Source organism: Oreochromis aureus, linkage group 6 (genome assembly GCF_013358895.1).
Source record: "Oreochromis aureus strain Israel breed Guangdong linkage group 6, ZZ_aureus, whole genome shotgun sequence".
NCBI lineage: Eukaryota > Metazoa > Chordata > Actinopteri > Cichliformes > Cichlidae > Oreochromis > Oreochromis aureus.
In genome coordinates, this window is record NC_052947.1 from 27956013 (window position 1) to 27965728 (window position 9716).

Here is a 9716-nt window from a genome sequence, read left to right on the forward strand (position 1 = left end):
AAGTTTCAATCCTTAACATGTTCTTTCCGGTGCCCACCCATGGAAACAGTGAGTGGAGGACCTTTTGTCCGGTGGTCCAAAGCTTAAATTCCTCTGGCACATCACTGCCATAGATGGGGTCATGTGGTTGTAGTGTGGAGACGTCTCGTCGTCGTCTTGTAGTCTGAGAGTCATTTACAGCTGACATCCTGAAGGTGTGGTCTGAAATGAAGATTGGGGCACAGGTGCCCGTCCATCCGGGTGGCAGTATGAAGTAGGCACGTTGTCCACACAGCCAGGCCATTCCCTGCACCCAGTATGTGCACCGAGGTAAGATCAGGCTTTGTAAAAACCAGCTGGTGCAAACAGCCCCACATCACTGCACATATCCCCAATTTTACTCGAAAACTGGTGCTACAGCTCTGGTAGAAGTAATTAAGTACCAGTGAGGTTTGTAGGCGAGCTTAAAGATGAGGGCATCATCTTCTCTACAGACTAGATCTGAAGGAAATATACAGTATAAAAAGTGGGATGTGTTGAAGTGCATGGCATGTGGGAGCAGACGTAACATGCAGTGTTATTAGGCTCTCCCTTAGTTCTGTCATGTACGTAGCGGTACCATGCGTTATTCATCCATGGGTGGATGTGGTCTTGTGTCATGTCACGGAGGTGTGAATTGTCATGCGTCCATCTCGTCCGTAGATGGTGCTGTTCGTCTTCTGTACCATCCTCTAGAAACATGAGGAGTCCTGCTGAGAGTAGGAGGACAGCCACGAGGACAACAAGAGTCTTCATGGCGACCAAACACACCTAGGTCCTCAGGTGAGGAGACTACTGGCAAGAAGCAGAGGGCGGGATATACCCAATCAGCCCTCCCTTCACCAGTCAGATCACCTGAGGGTAGGGGTGCCGGCGTCTATGAGTCTGGGCTGTCACTCACTTTCTTGCAGTGGCTTTGGTGAATCCAAGATGGTCTTTCTGCTATCTTACAGGCGGTTGGTGTGTTGATAAGCACTTGGTATGGGCCTTCCCAGCGGGGCGAGCTCCAATTCTTTCTATGGAGAACTCGAATCAGGACCCAATCGCCTGGTTTCAACCTGCAAGATACTGGAGAAGATTCGGAAGGCAATTTATTGTTCAAAACAATATCTTTGTTTTCCAGCAGTTTTGACATCCATTCTGCTAGTGTAGTTTCTCTGATTGATTTATCTAAAGGTTCACTTGTGATTGGCAGTGGAAATGGTCTGCCATGAATGATTTCAAAAGGTGTAAGTTTTTGTGAACCTTGTGTTAATCTCATCCACATTTTTACTAGGCCTATGCACTCTGGCCACGGCCTTCCTGTTTCTTCCATACATTTTCTAAGCCTCTGTTTTATTGTGCCGTTTGTCCTTTCTACTAGGCCGGCACTTTGAGGATGATAAGCACAGTGATATTTGATGTTGAACCCTAGTGCTTCAGAGACTTTGCTGATTACCTCATTGACAAAGTGTGTCCCATTATCTGATCTTATCAGAGTGGGGATGCCAAATGTTGGAATAAAATGGTTACATAAGCATTTTGCTACTGAAATTTGCTGAAGTTTCGAAATTTAGAGTGTAAAAGTGTTTTGGAGATTATATCTCCTATCCCTCCTGTTGACACATGGAGAGTAACTCCATGTGTCACTAAGGCTGCTGTTTTGTGTAGAGATTTTGGAAGTATTGGTTTTCCTTCACAAATCATCAAGTCATCTCTTAGTTGCGCTCCGCATTTCAGCCATTTCTTTTGCTCAGCTGTGGGAGCTGCTTTTTGTTCATCCTTTGTCAGTAAAATTGTTTCCCTTTGTAATTTCATAGTCATTCTTCTGATGTGCTGCACACTTGCAAATTGCTAAATGTCGCATCACATGAGGAGTTTCCTCCCATGTAAACAGATGTGTGCCATGATAAAACCTTCTCCACACACTAGAAACAAAAAACTAATTTCAACCGTTGTTACATCTTATTCACTTATTTTATAATACAGTTATTTTTTCAAATCTAACATCAATCAACTAATTTGCATATCAGCTTATAATGCGCTAAATTGACAGGTCAACAGAAATGCACGTTCAAAAGATTATCACAAAAGAGAATTTCCTCCATACAGTAAATTACTTGTGTTGCATCAATCAAGGAGAAAGCATCTCACAATTTATTGTATTACCAACTAAATTTATTGTCTGATCACTGCTTGGTCATACCAGACTCTCTCTGTGTCTTTATTTTTCGTTCTCTGTTTTCACAAACGTTTCACCTATTGTCCTGCAAGCTGGAGAGTTAAATGTCAGTAGTGGGTAAATTCAGCAGTTGATAACAAAAATATTAAGTTTTTCCTGTTTTAACACCAATGTGAGATATAGAGGCGCACATATAGTGTGTGCTCTAGTGTAAGCTGTTCTTCATTGCATGTATGTGTGTTAGTATGCTTGCATGCAGGGCCTCTGGGCCTGTCTCACCCAAAGGGCATTTTCTTAACAGTTGCCTTTCACTCGCGTGTGTTAAGAAAGGCAAATGTGCTTGTAGCAGTTGTGAGATTATATTACATTATACCTGTAATCAAAATGAGTGAATCATGATACTGCTGTAGGCCACATCATACTTCTTGTGTAATCAGTATGTAGTTTTAGTTTGCATCACACTTCTTAGTTAAAAGAATGTGAAAATCATTAGATTTATTAGATAGGTTTGTATTATCCTATACTGCTGATTCACTGCTGATTTTCTGTGAGTTACACTGTTTCATGACATTTCATACCGCTGAGTTATGAAAAGAGTATTGTGTTCAGAGAGCAGAGGCCTCTTTTTTTTTTTTTTTTTTTGTGATAGTAAAGAGCCACGGGAGCGTCACCCCCACCTTTGGTGGAGGCAGAAAAACAGGGAGCCAAGGTCATAACTCAGGCTCACAAAGAGTCAGAAAGAATGTGAATACTTAGTTTTTTTTGGCTGTGGCGCATTTTGTATAGCTTCTTTTCTTTGTTTAGTAGCTTTCTGCCTTCACCTGAGGGTGTGCCCTAAGCATGTGACTTCAGGTCTCCATAATTGGAGTTTATTTAAAGATAAATAAGATGATTTCATATATTGCTCGCAGATCATGCACTAGACCAGGGGTCGGCAACCTGCGGCTCCGGAGCCGCATGTGGCTCTTTAGTCCTTATAGTGCGGCTCCGCGTGGTTTGGGCAAATAAATTATTAGTATTTAGCTGAAGTGTATTTTATTTATGTTAGTTCTTTTTAACTCATAGTTCTAAATTGAAAGGGTATTGTGATTTTGAAATATAAAATTAAAATTATATTCTATTATTTTTTCATCGCTCAATATAAGCGTCACACTCGCGGAAGCCGGTATTCCCTTGAAACTTGCCGTGCATTTATCGAGACTTTCAACCCCAGGTAGGCCAATTATGGATCTTCGGATCCACATTATGTCAGCAGCTGTTCTCCACCGTGAACTATGTTAAAGACAAACACCGTTCACACCTCACAGATGACAGCTTACAGTCCTGCGTAAACTGACTTCGTATAGCCCCGATTTGCGGACTCTGTGAGCAGAGGTTCAGGAGCAGAAGTCCCATTGTAAACAAATCACGGCAGACCCGACGATGTTTCCATGAACATGCTTTTGAGCATCTCTTTATTGAGCACTTTTCACACACGGTTGCTGTACGCATACAGCCGGCTGTAGCTTTTCAGCTCACAGCCCGACATACACCACCAACAACACAACAGCACAGATAGCACAGACGTTAAGGCAGCGAGGCGTGATTGCAGGTCTCGCTCAGGTGCGTCCGCCTCCCCTGCAGCGGCGCTGCAAACCACGCCCCGCCGCACACATTAACCACGTAAAACACATATTTAGGCAGAATTTTGCAAATATCCATTTTTCAGCAGCATAGTGCTTTTTTCCAATTATTTTTTAAGAGTCAGGTCAAGGCTCCAACAGCGCAAAGGCGATATAAGGGTGGCGGCTGACAACAGTTTTTGTTTGCTACATGCATCATTTTAGTTCAGGTTGGTGTCTTTCCTTTTGTTATATTTCTTTAAGAGTTCAAAATGTGTTGATTACATAAATATAATTTAATTTTCTCTGTAGCACTTCATGGATTTCATAAGCAGCACACCTTAGTTGTTCACACAAAGCATAAAGATAAAAAACAATATATACAGTGTTATCTTCATTTTAGATGTCAAAAAGTATTTGCGGCTCCCAGTGTTTTCTTTTGCGTGGAAACCAGGTCCAAATGGCTCTTTGGGTGTTAAAGGTTGCAGACCCCTGCACTAGACGATATGTTGCAGTATTAGCCTGCTTCAACACTTAATCAAAACATCACTCTTTGTTTTATCATTATTATTATTATTATCCTGTCTCAAAACAGAAAATGAAATTGTAGTTGTTCTTGGCTGAGAAACACAAAACCTCTCCTTTTTTTTTTTTTCTTTCAAAACAAGAAACTAAGTTTTAATTTCTCAGCCTTGTCACATAAAACAAACAGATAACCCAGCTCTCAGCTGGCTCTGGACTTATCATCATCATCAAGGACACATGGTGAGAGCTACTTCAGAAGTTACAGTACTCATCACTCAAGCAACATTTCAAAAAAACAAAAACAAAAAACAAAACTCAGCACACTGCACAGAGAACAACAACAAGACACAACTGAAGATGTTGTTCTTGTTTGTTCTCCTTGAATTTTAGAATAAAGTTATTACATCTGCATTAGTAAATCATATGCCTAATCATTATGTGTAACTTGCTCATCAGCTTGGTAGTGTCCACATATTTAATTCATTTTATTCAGCTTCTCAAACCTGTAGCTTTAGCTGTTGTATACAGGGTTTGGCTTATTAGTTGTTAGTATAGGTTTGCTCTTCATCTTAACAAAGTCTCATCTAAGATGACAGGTTTACAAGCAGGTCAAGTGTCTCTGCACCTGATTAGTGTAGTTATTTCCTTATTTTCTTCATCTCCTATATCATTGTACTGAGTTTGAGCAAACCTTAAGCTTGAATCAGACTACTTTTAACAATCTTCCACCTTGCATCATAACTGACTGAGGTGCCTCTTCCTATTAATAGTATGTCATTATTTAATGTTATCATTGTATTGTTTTTCCTTTTTATAACAGCAATAGTATATCACAATACACTACTTTACTACTAATATACAATAGTATATTAGTTTATATTTTATTATGTATCCATCACGGGTCTGTGTGAACCTGCAGCTTCACACCTTCCCAAGCTGGAGACATTTTCCTTGGCTGAACAATGACACAGCCTTAATATGCCTTATGCATCTCTCTTTTTATTTGATATATTTTGTGTGAATTATCTGGTTTCACGCATTCTATTCATTCAGCTTGGTTGTCTTCCCAATTTTGTTTCATTGCTTTAATTTAAGTTAACCTTAATTTAACCTTTTGTTTATTCCACTTCATTCCTCTTTCCATGCTTTAAAATATTACAACTCTTGTGTATGCTTTGATTTCTTTTTAGCTTCCTTTTCAGTATTTATTTCTGCTTGGAGGGTTTCTTATAATTTAGTTAATGCATTTTCCCTCCCACGTGGGACATTTAGGTTTTCTTTGGATTTCTCCATCTATATGCACTAATTTGTCCGGCGCCTGGACATTTTTTTCTAGCCACTGCTCGTCAGCAGTGAGTTTTGTTGCTTTATTACCCATTTTCTTATTTGTTTTATGTTTATTTCTACTTATTTTATTTATTTCTTTATGTATTTAGCGCTTAGTAACACACACACACACACACACACACCGACCAACAGTAAACAAATCAGTGGAATAGTTCAGCCTCCTTATTGTGCTGTAAAATCAACTTATTCCACCACAAAAATAGACAATAAAAGACAGACAGTTTCAACGCGTTCACGCTACCAGCTTCCTTAAAGCGAGCGTAGTGCTTCCAGCCTCTCTTGGGCGAGCTTATAGGCCTATTTTTACCCTTTCGGGGAGCTACCAATCATTCTTAGACGAGCTCAATATTTATTTTACTGCTTCCAACCCTCTGCGGGTGAGCTGACTACCAGTCCTCAAGACGAGCTTAATGCTTCCAGTCTCTCTTGGACGAGTCTATTTCTTTTAAGTTTCGTTGCGTTTTGCGCAAACCTTTATTATCTCAAAGTGGTCTGTCTTACCTTGGCGCTGGTTTCTTCAGATGCACCTGATCAGCCCCCGACGGTGCGGACCGCTTGTAAAACGTTGACCAAGACCCGAATTCACGCTCCTGGGTTTTATCACGCACCTAGTGCGTGAGCTGCCGGCAGACTTCAACGTGGGCTTCTCGCACCGACGGGACCTGGTGAGGCGCTTTCTGTGAGAGCTGCTTTAAATAGGCTGTCTCATCCGGCTTCGAAGGACCAAGAAATGTCGGGGGAAATCTCCCAAATAGAAGGCTGCCAAAGTAAAACAGAGACACAGTGAGACAATATAATCAATCACATGTACATGGGTGAACTCTCGAGAGAGTCACACCAGTACACTTCTTTATTGCAGGTTATATAGGCATGTAGGTTACTCAACAGGGCGGAGGCAGTCTCCGCCTGTTCTCAGAATATAGATTGCAAATGCATATCTTGCTAAAGAATATAGATTGCTTAACAGACAAATGCATATCTTGCTAAAATGTTCTGTTCATGCTATACTAAACATCTGCTTATGTGGAACTTTCCGTTCCTCTTTACACAGGAACTTGTCTTCACAGGCATATGATAAGCATAGGCAAGGCTTCATGTTTATCAGGGTGAATCGTCATTCAGAGTTTACACAATCACAAGCAAAGCATATTTGAATAATAAACAAAATCTTTTCACAGCAATAGTAATCCCTTACATTACTCGTTACTTGAAAAAAGTAATCAGATTACAGTAGCGTTACTGCCCATCTCTGGTGTTGTGTTGTGTAAACTGTAACTGTCATGGAAATAAATAGCTGCGAGGAGGGCTACACTTTGAAGGAGTTGGTTTGGAGACAGGTGAGGAGCGTTTAGCTCCACAGCCTGGTTCTGACCAAGCTTTCCCTCGTTAGCGAGTAAAAGACCGGTTGAAGATGTTCAGTCTTGTTTTCATTCTTCATGAGGAATAAGTCTCTAAACTAGTGGGGCCTGTGGAAACACAGACTCAACAGAAACATTTCTTCACTCATCCAAGTGACTTCTTTAGTCTCAGCTGACTCCAAGCTTATAAACAGTACATTTGCATAATGACTGAAACTAGCACCGATGGTGAACAACGCGATGTGGAGTCAGTTTCTTGATTATTAATATGCAAATTGTCATGACCATTGATCAACAACCATTGATCAAAGACCAATGAACTGTGCTAAAAATTGGTCCAGCTCGTTAACGCGAGCTCGTTTAGCTCGTTAACGCGTTAGCACCATCCAGCCCCACGCACGGGGCGATCCGCGCTAACTCGCTGACGGAGAGTTGCCTAATTATTGCGGTTATGGTGTTAATATCATTTTAACAAGATTAACGCTGACAGCACTAATTCTAATATATAATATGTTTTAAGATTAACATGCAGTGGCCTCTCCTGTTTTTATTCATACTTATAATGTGTGATATATTTTAAATTCTTTCAAGTGGAAAAAGTGCTGCAGCGAGTATTGTGTGCATATTCAAATACAAAGACAAATGCAGTCAAAACCCCAAACACAGTCCTGAGGAGTGCCATCAGACCTCAGTTTCCTGTTAAAAAGAGAACTGCTTGTGTCAATATATTTTCACACAGGTCAGAGCTGCTACACACAACTTCAGAGACTCTCACAAAACATTGATCACCTCAGAGACTTAAAGACCCAACTAAACCTCCAGTACAGATAAAATCATGGATGAAGTCTATGTGAATACAGAGGAAGTATTAGGTTGTCGCAGAAAGTCTAAAAGGGAGCATCAAACTGTGGAAGACATTTATATGAATCATGAAGTGATCCAAACCGTACAACGTAAAACAACTGGACCTGCACCCCCAGGTAAAAACCACAAACCTATCTATAGATATTACAATTACGTGTTGCTAAAGTTTTGTGCACAAATCTAAAAATAAAACTGAAAATTCTATACAAACTGTCTGAAGGAAAAAAAGACTTAATTCAGGAAAAAGTAATCTAGAGTCTGGCTTGCTGTAGAGTTACTGTAGTTTTGGATTTTTCATTGGCTGTTAATTTTGATTGAGATATACAGGTTTTTTTGTTTTTTTTTAACTGGGTTTACACTCAGCTGTTTTCCAGAATGTGTGGGTTTTTCATTTTAGTTTTTATTTAATGTTTGTATTTACTTTAGTTTTGATTATTTTCAGTGTTAGTTTAAACTTACACCATTTGGAACGAGCTCTGAAGAGAAAACAATACAATACAAATACTTTGAAACTAACAGTATTTGTGTCGTTGCCACCAAGACTCATTCTCAGATGCTGATTTTCGATAAAAATAGCAATTGGTGTTATAATAAAATGTATGAGGATATAAACATATTTTATGATTAGACATATAACAAATATTTACTTCTACCTGCAGGTTCTGAAGATGTAAAGAAGAGTTACTGGAGAGCTGCTGTGATTCTTCTGGGTCTGCTGTGTCTTTTCCTCCTGATTGGACTCATAACTGTGGTTTTTCTTTGTGAGTAAAACATGAATGTAAAGCATGCTAAAATCCTCACAGGTGATGTATTTATTTTATGATGATGTGTCCAACAGTCACCCAAGGCAAATCTCAGTGGGAAATGGAGACAGAGATAATACACGAGCTGTACGACAACGTGACCAGTGAGAGAAACCAGTTACAGACCAGTTACAACATCCTGAAAACCAAACAAGACCAATTACAGACAAGTTACAACAATCTGGTTAAAGAGAGAGACCAGCTCCAGAAAAGATTGGAAGACCTGACCACCAACAGAGACGACCTTCAGAGAAAGCTTCAATGTAATTATAGATTAATGCTTGATGGCCGATTTATCTCTAACAACATTTTTGGCTCTTTAACACTTTAACAAATGTAGCTTTTTAAAAAGCATGGTGAGGCAAGAATCCTGGGTTTGTGTGGTGTGTGTGGAGTTTGCATGTTCTCCCTATGTTTGCATGGTTTCGCTCATTCTCTAGTGGGTTATGATCATTCAAAATTCCCCATAGGTGTAAATGTAGTCGAAAATGGTTGTCTGTCTCTGTGTTACCCCCGTGTCAGACTGCCAATCTGCCTCTGAACCCATGCCAACCCTCCCGCGGCCGAGGTAAGGACAAGTGCTATAGAATGGATGGACAGATCTTGAGAAAGGCCTTTGAAAAGTAAAGTTGTAAATGTAATGTCAATTTGAACTAAGTTTAATGTGAGTAACAATATAAACATTCTATATGTTCACATTTATACAGTTTCTAATAGCTTGTTGATTGTTAAATCCTGCATAGACAAAAAGATGTTTAACTGACTTCTTACCTCCAATTATATCTGCAGCCTTCTTCAGTTCTACATTTCTCACACAGCTGAATATAGATGTGTTAATGCTTGTAACACCACCAAGACTTCAAAACAAGAAGTGGACAAAAGAGAAAAGCTCATTTCTCTCTAACTCTAAGTGGTGTTTTTCAGTGACAGTTGCTGACTCGAACAACATTATTAGAGACAAATTATTAGATGTGAAAGCACTCTCTCTGAGGCCACACAACGCAAAATTGTAAAATGTTTAACATATACAGCACATACA